Source organism: Halyomorpha halys, unplaced genomic scaffold (assembly GCF_000696795.3).
Source record: "Halyomorpha halys isolate HHAL.00 unplaced genomic scaffold, Hhal_1.1 Scaffold165.1, whole genome shotgun sequence".
Lineage (NCBI taxonomy): Eukaryota > Metazoa > Arthropoda > Insecta > Hemiptera > Pentatomidae > Halyomorpha > Halyomorpha halys.
The window spans coordinates 1,492,900-1,506,549 of NW_027111427.1; the positions used below are offsets into that span (position 1 = coordinate 1,492,900).

Below are 13,650 nucleotides of genomic sequence, written 5' to 3' on the forward strand. Positions count from 1 at the left end.
TATATATTACCAGCCCTTTAATTGCATCCCAAACTCTCCAATCCCACATCACAGCCCTCGAAGAAAGGGTTCGTAATTGGAGGACTAAAATAAATCCCATCAAATCACCTTTACCCTTCATCGTAAATTTACTGACTGCCCTACAGTCTCCTTCAATAATGTTGCTCTTATCACTGTCGAACAGATCTGCTACCTTGAACTACATCTGGACCAACGGCTAACCTGAAATCCTCACACAAAACTGAAAAGACAGGAAACTGCACGTCGATTCCTACTATTATTAGTATTGCTTTAAAACGTCTTAGGGTTCTTTTTAACTATGGAAAAAAGGATATGTAGCATGTTTCTTGTAAAAGCAGCCAAAAATGGGTAACAGATGAACATGAATTTAGAAGTTGTATTTTATTTTTTAGAAATGTATAGTCGTAAGCCTTAAGCCATGACTTTCTGCCACACAGTATTCTTTAATAATATCCCACTCATTCTTGTCGATCAGATACGTTGATCATCCGTTGATGACCAGGCTGTTAAAAGGCCTTTCAAAACTAACAGATCCGTTACTTAGAACTAACGTCTGGACCAACGACTGACATGGAATCCGCATAAAAGACAGGAAACCGCTCATCGATTCCGAATATTACAGAACTTACTGGAAAAAAGGTCTAAACTTCCAATTCATTACAAAAGACTGATCTAAATGACTGTAATAATGCCAATTTGGACATACGTGGCCAAGAGACTTATTAAAATAAAAATGGACAATTGGAGTTCTGGGATTAGTCGGATTCTCCACTCAAGTTGAGTGTTTGCGGCGAGAGGGATGCGCTGGGATCTTTTGAGATCTGCTCTACCCCTCACACGTGGGGGATAGAGTGGGCTCGGAGATCCTCAGGTCGATTGTGTAAATATTGTATATATTATTTTATCATTAAGTTATTTTATTAATTTATGTTTCATACAGATAGTTTGATTATGTTCATCTTGTCTATTCTTTTGTTTGTATATATTTTAAGAGTTTTTTTTTATTTTATTATGTATGACATCATTCATCACTATTACCTATTGTCCTCAACTGTGTGGCAGATTGTAATATCTATCAATAAATAAATCTAATAGAAAAAAAAAATTAGGACATAAGGAGTTGAACTTAGAAGCTCCACTAAACCTTAGAATTTCTCTAGTATCCAATCCTTAAAATCCGAAATTCTTCGTAAAATCCTCGATGCTCCTTACTTTGTTACAAATAAAATCAAAGACCTTAATGTTACGTCATAAGTTTGCTTCCAAAGGGTAGTTTCTCTATACGCCTGTTATACTCCAATATAACAGAGATCAAATTTACTGAATGTATTTCAATGCACAGTTGTAAATATCAATAAAGACATTTAAAAAAAACAAACTCTTTTACCACATAGTCAGGGAGATCATTTTTATAGAGTGGGTTTTTCGTAGTGCACCTCTTAACGATTATCTAGTGAAAATTCCTTACGCCCAAAGATCTATTTTCAAAGGAAATGTTATCTCTTATTGTGCCCTACTTGTTCAATTATTCATTAATGTGTTTTTGTAAAAGTCCTGTTACTTTCTTTCTTCTTTACAAACGTTGTAAATATTGAGGCAAAGTAGACATGTTATTACCTAAGGAATTGGTAGTACAGAACCTCAGGATGTAATTTTAGTTAGTAGAGCTAAATTATGAATGGAACGTGGGAAGAAAGTTTCTGAGGGCACTTACTTGATTTTCGGAGGGGACTAATTGTCATTCAGTAGAGCGGCTGAGGGGATGGGAGAGAGGTGGGGGTAGCAGCAGTCCTAAACTGCCACACTTCTTTATGTTTTTGTTTCCTCCCTTATCAGATTTTTTGCCACGCCTGCTAAACTTTTTTATTGCCTCTCGGCCTTTGCCTTTTTGTGTTGTTTCTAAAGGCTTAGATTTTTATGCTATACAAATAGCAACTATAATCTTTACTCTAAACTCTAATACGAGCAATACCTGTTTTAGAAATACAGCACAAGAGTGTTGTTTTAACTTTTACAATAAGGGTATTAGGACCCAGAGTATTGGCGTAATCTTTAATCTCAAGAAAATATTTATTCAGTAAAATAACCAAGGGGCGTTGTGAAAATGTTGAATGAGAAATGTGCTTTAGTAAAATATTTCATCTTGTCTATTCTTTTGTTTGTATATATTTTAAGAGACTTTTTTTTTTAGTTTTTTTTTAATTTTATTTTTTATTTATTTTAGTATGTATGAGATCATTTATCAATATTACCTATTGCCCACAACTGTGTGGCAGATTATAATATTTATTAATCAATAAATCTATCAATATAAAAAAAAAAAAAAAAGTAAAACATTAAACTCGCTGTGTGAATGGAAGAACAATTTTTAAATAATTGTTGCAAACAGTTACTTATAATGGGTTAAAATGTATTGTGTTTTCACAAGCGCATTGATTTACCAGAATTGAGGAGCGTTTTAGCTTCAATGAAATTAGTATCATTTAAACAACCAACGCAAACATTTTTAATTATATTTAACACGATTCATAATTTTAGCTTACATTACTGTTATCGAGGCCACCGTTATTCGTTTAGTAGAGTTTATTCCATCAGGCATAACATTAATGTGTGGGTTTGGTAAATACTTTTAATTATACTTGAATTATATTATATAGATCATATTAGTCTTCTTATTATTTGTTTTTCCACACTCCATTAAATCTGATTTAATCATTTAAAATTTATTGATTTTTCATATTAAATGATTGTTTTATAGAATAATGGATACAATTACAATATATCTTTATCAATCTAGACTGTAGCCTAGTCTTGCTAAAATATTGATTTCTGGAATTGCAAATACTTGTCCATAGTTTGTCCATATTCTTGGAGGAAGGAGGATAACAGAGGGGGTACGCTTTACGAAAAGTGAAGCCGAAAAGTAATTCTGGTAAACCCGGAGGCGTGGCCAAGGAGTAAGAATCAATCATCGGGTGCCTTCAGTTTAGGTTAAAACGGAGGAAACTCCTATTAATTTCAACCTTCACTTTTCCTTTTAAGAAGAATATCGTCACGTCATTAGAGTGCTACCAATCGGTAGTTTCTCTACACTCCAATTTAACTGAGATCAAATTTACTAAATATATTATAATGTACAGTTGTAAACAGCAATAAATAAATATGGTGTGCCACTTTTCTGCCGTTATGATTTTTTATGCTTTTAATTAATTATTTGTTTTAATTTCTTCTAAAGGGTTATTGTATGTTAAATAGTCTTTCAATTCGATATAATAAAAAAAAGTGTATGAAAAGCAGACAACCGGATCCCATTAAGACAAAGTAACGCAAAATTATTTATTACAGTCAAATCTCATTTAAAAAAATAAATCTATAATGCTACAATTCACTATTAATTTTTTATTTTCAATTTTACTACTCCTTTATTTTTACTCATATATGATTTTAAATGTTACAATAAAAATGAAGGATAAATAATATAAATAAGGCTGGGTGATTTAGAAAGAATAGAAATGTCTCAATCATTCTTAGAATATCTGTAGTCGTTTTGAAGATCATCGAGTATTATAAATTTTTAAATCTTAATTGTATTGATAATGTAATGTGCTTAATGTATCAACAAAATTATTATAAAGTGATATATTTATTTAAAAGGTGTTTATATGCGAAACCACACAATGTGCGTTTCTAATGAAAAGTTCATACTTAAACATGTTATTTCAATTATACATTCTGCATATTATAAAAATTAAAATAAAGAAAACAGGTAGAAACGAGCTGATTTTGAACGTTTAAATAAATTCTATGCGCACGATATAAAAATAATTAAAGAGAGTGAATAAGATACAAAGTATCCGATCATAAAAACACTAGTAAAAGGTGATAAACTTCTACAAAACAAGATCTTTATTAATAAAAAATTTAGATTAAAAATACATTTGATCTTAAGACTATAAATGGACCGCCCATAGCTCAGTGATTAAGACACAGTCTTACCAATTTGATGTCTATTGGCGGTGCCGGTTCGAATCCGGCCTGGGACGTTGACTTTTTTCATTGAGTGGCGGTCCCACAAAATGAAGAACTTTGACCCCCAACCATGGTTAGGCAGTATAGGACTCCAATGGGAGTCTTGGCCGAAAAAAAAAATTCTATAAATACCTACAAAACAAAATCATAGTCTTTAATAGGATGAAAAACTGGTACAATAATAACTAATTGAAAATTGCATCAGAAGTTTATTTTGTTATAACGCCGTGTGTTAACTGTAGAAATTAACTCATTACTTAAAGGTGGGGATGGGTTAGTGCCTGAACCTTCTTTGCATCTCCCCTCCCGCAGAAGGTTAATTCACGGAATTAACTTTGAAGTCTCCTACAGAGGTGGGAGTAAGCTGCTGTGGTAAAAATTTGTGTCACAACCTTTTCTCCCTGAGTCTACTTCGTAGATTGTTTTAGAAATTAGATTATTTTAAAAGGCCCTTTATGTATTTCTTAGAGCTTATTTCGGATTAACTTTTTGCCTGTTTCTATGTACACTAGATCATTTTCAGCGAATGTATAATTTTTCTTGTTTCTATCTATTATTTATTTATTTACTTTATGATATTATTGAGAATTCGTGAATGATTCTTTTCGATCCTCATTTAAGTTTCTGTTTGATCGTAACTCACTTTTGAATTTTTTTTTAAAATAATTTATTTATAGTTATTTACAACTGTATACATATATACACATCACGTAAATTTGCTGTAAGTGATACTATGACATGATACAAACATGTGGAGAATCTACCCATTGATAGAACTCCAAGAACCTTTCTAATGGAGAAGATCTCGAGGCCATCTTCTTTTCAGACGCCTAGGAGGATTATTAGGTAGTGAAGGAGAAGCCAGGTTAGAAACGAGTTGGTTTGGGTGGTTGGGAAGTTTATTATGGAAGGAACGGTATCTGGTTCTGGCCAAATCGGCAACATAGGGGACATTGAGGTCCTGATGGATGATTTGATCTGTGACAAAGTTAAGAGTATAAAGGATTTTGGACTGTAAAGATTGGATTCTAGAGGAATTAGATGGTTTAGTGGAGCCCCATAGCTCAACTCCGTATGTCCAGACAGGCCTTATAACAGTCATGTAGATCAGTCTTTTGTAATGGATTGGAAGTTTGGACCGTTTGTCTTGTAAATGTTGTAATAGTCGGAATCGACGAGCAGTTTCCTGTCTTTTCAGTCTTGTATGAGGATTCCATGTCAGTCGTTTGTCCAGATTTAGTCTTAAGTAACGGATCTGTTCAACAGGAATAAGTGGGGTATTATTAAAAGATACTGTGGGGCAAGACGAAGGTTTACGAAGAAGAGTAAATGTGATTTGGTGGGATTTATTATGAACTTTTAAAAATTTTTTAAACTTGAAGGGAATTAATAAAGCCATATACTAGTCTGCTAGAAGAATTTTAATTCTATGTTCCTTCACAATCGGTTCTAATATTTTAATAAAATCTGTAGCCTTTTGATTCGGAAACGGAAGAACAGAAGCGTATCTGGTGAAATGATTAAGCAGTAAATGTAAAAATCGTTTTGAGGAACGATTATCCTAAATGTTTTTTTGCTGGTTCTAGTTGAGACCCCAAAAAGCCCAATTTCTCTATTTCTGCGCGTTTTATTCTTCCGTTTTCTTATGTTAAATGTTTAACTCTTACATTCTTGGCAAGAATAAAGTTGACATTCGTTATTTTATCTTGAAGAATCCTAAAATACGAATTTTAACAGTAACTGAATATGTTTTGATGCGCACCGTAGAAGATTTTTTTCATCAACGTTAAGCCAATATTAGATTATTCTGAAAGTAATATTGCATACCAATAATAACTTACTTTTTTCCATTATTTATTCTTATTATCATTTTTTTCTAAAGTGTTGAATCATGCTAAAATAAGCAGATAAGGTGATGCGTTACGCGATATAACGGCCAAATATATTCTGAGTGGAAAAATTAATTAACCTTGGTACTAACTGGTGGGAGAGGACGTTAATTAAAGAGGACTAACCTTATCTGGTCTTTGTGCGATAAAAGCAATATTTCTGCTCCCCTTCCCTCACCTCTGCTCCGGACAAAAAGCCTTCCATTCCCTTCGGTTTTCCCTTTTACAGTTTCTCTTTTGATGTATTGTTCGTTGTTTAGTTATTCGTTTCGTAATAAGAGCAGTGATAAATGTAAAAAACAGAACAGTATTTAAAGGTGTGAATAATTTTTTTTTTAATATTTATTTATTGCTATTTACAACTGTACATTATAATACATTTAGTAAATCTGATCTAAGTTAAATTGGAGTGTTACAGGCGTGTAGAGAAACTACCCATTAGTAGCACTCTAATGACATTTTACATTACCTGGTCTCGAGGCCAGCTTCTTTTCAGGCGCCTCGGAGGATTATCAGGAATGGAAGAGGATGCAAGATTAGAAACTAGGGGGTTTGAGTGGTTAGAGAGTTTATAATGGAATGAGTGATATCTGGTTCGGGCTAGATCGGTTACATAGGGAACATTAAGGTCTTCATGTATGATTTTATTTGTGACTAAATAAGGAGCCTTGAGGATTTTACGAAGGATTTTGGATTGAATAGGAGAGGAATTCGAAGGTTTTGTGGAGCCCCAAAGCTTAACTCCATATGTCCAGATTGGCCTTATTACAGTCATGTAGATCAGTCTTTTGTAATGTATTGGAATTTTAGACCGTTTGTCTAGTAAGTGCTATAATAGTCGAAATCGACGAGCAGTTTCCTGTCTTTTCAGTCTGGTGTGACGATTCCAGGTTAATCGCTTGTCCAAATGTAGGCTAATAACGATTTTTTAAAAATAAATTTCTCTTTATACATGTTTGCAGAATGAAAGAACAGAAGAGTGATATCGTTTGAGACTTAAAAAACAATTTTTTTTTTATAAATTTAATTGTTGCCAAATTGGCAACATATGGAACATTTAGGTCGTTATGTATGATTTTAGTTGCAATAAAAAAACTAAGGATAATTGAAGATTTAACGAGGGATTTAAGATTGTAAGGATTGGACATGAGAGGAATTGGATGGTTTTGGAGCCCCAAAGCTCAACTCCGTAAACCCATTTCGGTTCCAAAACTATAATCAGACTGTTATAATTAGTTGGATGTTTAGATTGTTTTTTTATTAAGTATTAATTTGAATAAGTTTTCCGCCTTTTCAGCTTTTATAAAGAGGATTTCAAATTCCTTTTGGCTAAATATAATCTTAATCGTTGGGGATCTGTTCGAGAGGGATAAGTGGAGTATTAATTATTAAAGAAGGGCAGGTAGATTTACAAAAATCAGTATTAGGTTTTCTCCAACAAGAGTTGGACTTTTACCAAACTCAAGGGTTCATATTCAATTTACGTTGCAAATCCGTACTCTGCATACGTCCACCAGATCAATGATAGTCCAAACTAATGTTGGGAAAATTCAAATGTAGTTCGTGAAAAATATGTAAAAAAATGATGACAGTGAATGTAGTTTCTAGTATTACCTAAAAAACACGTGTGAGGATTTTGTCATTTTTATAATGGTTAACTTTTAACAATTCATTTATTAGAAAACACTTTTCGTGGTAAGTACCAATAAAGTAAAATGATTAAGGGTTTATTATAAATCCTTAAGGAAATGTTTTTTAAATGTTCTACCAGTTTCTTTTAAATAAAGAAACGAGAACCACGCTCTTTTGTTAAAGAAACATACTTTATCATAATGTAGTGAATTCCAGTTCTCCAGTTGAAAAGTTCGAAACATGAACACTAGAACAGTGGGTTTACTACAGCAGTGTTTGAAAACAAGAAATTCTATTCGTAGTGAGTGTTTTGTCCTAAGTACGTGAGGTATGTATCCTCATTGGAGATGTGGAGGAGGTACAAAGCGAATGGTAAAGACGGAAGAGAAGATTAAAATAAAGATATTGCTATTTTTTTAATATTATGCCGAGATATTAAGGTGCCTATCTTATTAACTTCGTTACTGCAATGGCGTCAGTTCGTATCCGGCCTGATCGACCGGGGGGTTTGACTTTTACTTTATTGCGGTCCCACGGAACTAAAACTTTACCCTCTCTCCTATGGCTAGATTGGAGTTTTAACCTGTAGATAATTCTCTCCGTATGTCAGAAATACTCAGGCAGGGGTATAAAAAAAAACAACCTTAATTATAGAAATAGTTATTATAATTTCAGTGAGAAAGGACTTCATATCAGAATTCGTTCTATTCCACCATAATAATGGTTCTATGAATCTACTAACGAATTTTCTATAAATAAAATAGACTAATATTGCTTTAAAACGTCTTAGGGTCTTTTTAACTATGGGAAAAAGGATTGGTAGATATTAGTTTAGCATTTTTCTTGTAAAGAGCAGCCAAAAATGGATAACAGATAAATTTAGAACTAGTATTTTATTTTTTAGAAATAATATAGTCGTAAACCCATGACTTCCTCCCCCACAGTATACTTTAATAATATCCCATTCATTCCTGTCGAACAGATCCGTTACTTAGAACTACATCTGGACGAACGACTAACATGGAATCCCCATACAAGACTGAAAAGACAGGAAACCTCTTATCGATTCTGAATATTACAACATTTACTAGACAAACGGTCTAAACTTCCAATCCATTACACAAACTGATCTACATGACTATAATATGACCTATCTGCAGATATGGTGTTGAGCTTTGAGGCACCACTAAACCATCGAATTCCTCTCGTATCCAAAATCCTTACTGCTTCTTACTTTGTCACAAATCAAGTCATCCATCAGGACCTCAATGTTGCCTTTGTTTCCGATTTGGCTAGAACCAAATATCAATCCTTCCAGGATGAAGTTCCTAACCACTCAAACCCACTCGTTTCTAAGCTGGCGTCTCCTTCCAACTTAATTATCCCCCTAGGCGTCTGAAAAGAAGATGGCATCGAGATCTTCAGTATCGATCTTCTAGTAACGTCATTGGAGTTCTATCAATGAGTAGATTCTCCACATGTTTGTATCATGTCCTTTTTTTCTAACAGTAAATTTACTGTTTACTTAAGTATATATAATTATATACAGTTGTAAATAACAATAAATACATTATTAATAAAAACTATTTTTTTAGAAAGTGATAAAAAATAAATAAATATATATTTTATGCTTAAAATAATTGCTTACACAAAAATATTTAGTGCATTAGATCGAGAAGTTAGTTAAAGTGGGTGCCGTAGAAATTTGTAAATATTATCATTTTAATTTTGAATTTATTTCCATTGCCGGTAACATTCATATACTCTGTAATGACCTATATAAGAGTAGAATAAATTGTATTTCTGACATCGATGAATTTATATTTACTAGCTACATCCTATAATTGATATGTAAAAATAATTTCATGTTATGGTCTGGGATAAAATATGAAATGAAATCTAAGGCGAAGGGCGGTAGATGGTGGAATGTTGTACCAATACATCACCTATCTTCTCCGAAAATCTAATTCCTCAACACCTCCCTTGATCCATCAGTAGAGGGGGCGACAACTTACCAAGCCTCCTTGCATGGGTAGGCAATAAGTATTTGGTAATCGATCATGAGTATGAATTCGGCTTCCCGAAAAGTAAGATTAGATGTTTCAAGACGGAATATTATTATAAATCACAGAATTTATAAATTATGATGAAGTTTACATTATAGATGAAATATATGGATAGTACTTCCAAAAATAAAACACACTATATCAATAGTCGTTAATATTTTATATATCAAACGACAATAGTCGTTAATATTGGTGTCTACGATACATAAATTTTATACTTTCATCAGGGCTAAAGGAAAAGAACAAGACAAGAATAATAGAGAGGGCAAACTTTCCTCACCTACATTATTACTACATATATATACTAAGTAGGATTACTATAGGATAGTGTGAAACACTTCTGTCAAGTCCTCGTGCCAGTGTGTTAACTAATAATAAACTCCTAGTTGATTCTGGAACATGTCCTTTAGAATAATATTACAGGAATTATAAGTAGATTCTCTTTAGAATCTTATAATAAAATAAGTAAACACAAAAGAATTGAAAGAATAATTGTATTAGATATTTTCGCGAAAACCCGTTTTTCTTTAAGACCAACAAACTTATTTTTAGTTACATTATCATTTATAATAAATATCCATTTAATAAATTTTATATTTCGTCTTTAAGTAAGATATTTTATAATTTATACTGAGGTATTTTAGTTTTACTATCACACTGAATTGACAATGAAAATATTTATAAGATTGATCTGATAAAAAATATATAGATTCTTATGGGAAGAGATTTTCACAAAAATATCTAATTTAATAATAAGAAAAAGCTCTAGTGTGAAAGTGATTTTGTAAACTAAAATTAAATAATACATAAAAATTAAAAAAAAAAAAATACAACAAATCATAATAGAGTTCATTAAGCATTGAAACAGAAAAACGTATAAAATGAATAAATGACAGAAAAAAAATTATAATAATTATTAATTAATTAAAATTAATTCAATTTAATGAGTACAACATAACGATATAATATATATATTTATACTTATTTATATGGATAAATTTATATGGATAAATGGATTTATATGGATTGCAAAAAGAATCATAAATTGCACAAGTATCATCATTGGTAGATAGCTACGTTATTAAATATATATAAAGGTTTAAAAATAAATTTTATTACTTTTAAATAAAGTTGACTCGTCAATAGAGCATAAATCTACGAAAGGAGCCGTGTTTGAAACCTGTCAAGAATAGTTAAATAAAATTAGTCGATTGTATTAGATAATATTGATATTGATAGATTTTTCTATTAATTCGGTTGGTCTATTTTTCCATTATCTTTCGAAATACAGGCAAGCCGAGAAAAATACGTTTACGCATGCGAAAGAGGAAGTAGTAGGCAGAATATGTTAAAATATGGGAACAACTATACATTTTTATAAATAAAATATTTGCCATTAACCATTCTATTTTTAATTTTTATAAACCGAATTAACGGATTGGTCGATTAAACCCTGAACAAAAATTTGAGTAGAGACAGACTCAAAACCAAATTTATGTATAAAATTATTTTTTAATACTAACGCATGCATTCTTATTATAGTCATTATTATCTATTCTTTAATTCCTATACCTTGTTTTTCCAAGACCAAAATATTTAGACACACTAAAAAAAAATTTAATACAGCAAGGATTTTCCTCACATTTTTTTTTTAATTTAATAATTTAATAAAATTTTAAATAGCAATAAAATGCCAATCTCACTCCGATTGATTTGTCGATCTAGAGCTAGAGCCGTTGTAGTAAATCAGTAAGTCCCTGTGGCAGAGTCACAATGGTGGTAATTAAACCATTAACCACAGCTGACTGGAGCAATAGGGATTACTTGTTACCTTTGAGGCGAGATCAACCTGGTTAGCCTTCGACCTCTCATTACTGGACTTCATTTACAAAAGATTAATTAAATAAATAAACTTCACAAAAATTATTTAAGATACAATAAATATCAGAGGACCGTTGTTAATTATTATTATTATTATAAATTTCAACATAAGTAGATCCTACCCTAATCCTATTCTCACCGTTAGGGATAATAAAACTGTAGCATTATAGGTCTTAATAGGGCCATTTTCTAATCATTCATCCTAAAAATAAGCAAACCTGATACATATAGTACCATATATTAATAAATTGAAATATATATTTCATTAGTTTATATGCATATTCTACCATATGATTGTACTTAAGGTGGTCATAAAATATCAATGAAGAAAATCCATAAAGTAGGAATAGTCATAACTTTATTAAGAAAAAATTGATGATCTTTGGGAGCAGTGGCATGCGCAAACCCCAGTGCACTACCCCACTGCTCCCGCACCCCGTATGCCAGAAAGGGCAAGGGAGGGGGATTAAAAAAAAAAGTCCTAACTTTAAGTATAGAAGATAGTTAACTTCCTAGACTTACAGTGCATTGCATTAAGTAACAGTAAATAAATTGTTAAAAAAAAAAATCTAAAAAAGAAGGGACAATAATCAAACGATCATCACACGGTAAAGAAAGCAGAGGAAGTATTTTTTTTATATATATAAATATTTTCTAATTCTTATAAATATCATGAATCCATATTTGAACATATCGTGAATTACATGTTTTAATAACAGATTTTATAAGTTATAAATATATAGATAATAGTAATTACAGTATGTTTTAAATATTATATGGCCATGTATTTGTAAAATGTCATTTATAACCGGTTACGTAACATGTACAAATTTAGCCATCCTGAGTATTGCTCATATGTATTGTGTGCATTTGTGTATTAATATTATTCTCTTTTAAAAGAATAATATTCTTTATTATCCATTTTATACAATAATTTATTTTGTATATATATTCATATAATTATCATTAAATTCCTTTGTTTCAGGTATGTACCGTTTTAATTACAAAGGATAAAAATAAGGTCCTTGGATGAGAGAAGGTGAATTAATGTTTATCTTAAATATTTTAATATTTTAATAAAAGCTCTCTTTTAATAATTATAAAATTATATTTAGATTAAATTCCTCAACTTACCAATTACTAAACTTTGGCTCGTTTGTCTAGCATTATTTTGGTCCCTCAAGAGAAAGAGAGTTTTATATTTACTCTAATACGCAGGTTTTTACCAGAGAAGGCATTATTAATTAATAAACATTCATAATTAATATGAGCACAGTAATAAAATGACATTTCATTTACCAGATAAATGAACCTTGGAACTGAACTAGAATGATATGAGAAATACTATACTTTATTAAACGATAAAAAAAATAATTAAACTTTCCTTCATCTTGATAAACCCTTCCTTAAATAATATTTCTAGAAATCTCTCTTTATATGAAATTAAAATAGAACTTAAGACAAAATATTCTCTAATTGTAAACAAATTCTTATGAATTGAAACATAAAACCAGAGATAAGTTTGTTTATTTTTTGAAAATATAAGAGAGGTGCAAGAGAGAAGAGAGAAATACTTTATTTATCTATGCTGCCTAAATACATTAGGTTGCTATCTCACACAACATACATATCAATCCGTAATCGGACATGTATAAATTATACATACATGGTATAATCAGAAAAAAAAGAGGCACAATAATAAGATATAATAAACAATTTTTTCCCCCCTACAGTTTCCTTTTACAATCCATTTCGGTCTGTACAACAAATACAAATGTTTCATTCATTCCTATTTTTCTTTCTCATTTCTGCTCCTCCAATTTCACAATTTTTCAATTCACCCGATCAACAAATTCGCTCTCCGGAATTCACCCTCCTAGATCCTCTTCAGTGACCCGCTAAGCAAATTCAATATTAGACGGTAATGTGAGATCAGACCATCATTCATGGTCACAGCAGTAGATCAGTTTACGAGAATAAGACTAACACATAGGTTAAAAGGAAAATATAATAAAAAACCGGTTACAGGAAACACTTGAATGGATAAAAAAGTTTTTAAAAAACACAAAAAAATAGTATTAATAAAATAAAATAATTTAATGAATAAATACGTTAAAAAACACACAAATAGA

The 13,650-nt window shown here is 31.1% G+C and overlaps 1 long non-coding RNA gene across 1 annotated transcript in view; it reads left to right on the top strand.

Moving 5' to 3' along the window:
* Positions 1-12,706, top strand: part of LOC136796256 (uncharacterized) — a 102,799-nt gene extending 90,093 nt beyond the window's left edge. Inside the window, exon 3 of the long non-coding RNA XR_010843943.1 lies at positions 12,504-12,706. This is a non-coding gene — a long non-coding RNA (uncharacterized lncRNA). The remainder of the gene's footprint in view (positions 1-12,503) is intronic.
* Positions 12,707-13,650: the final 944 nt, after the last annotated feature.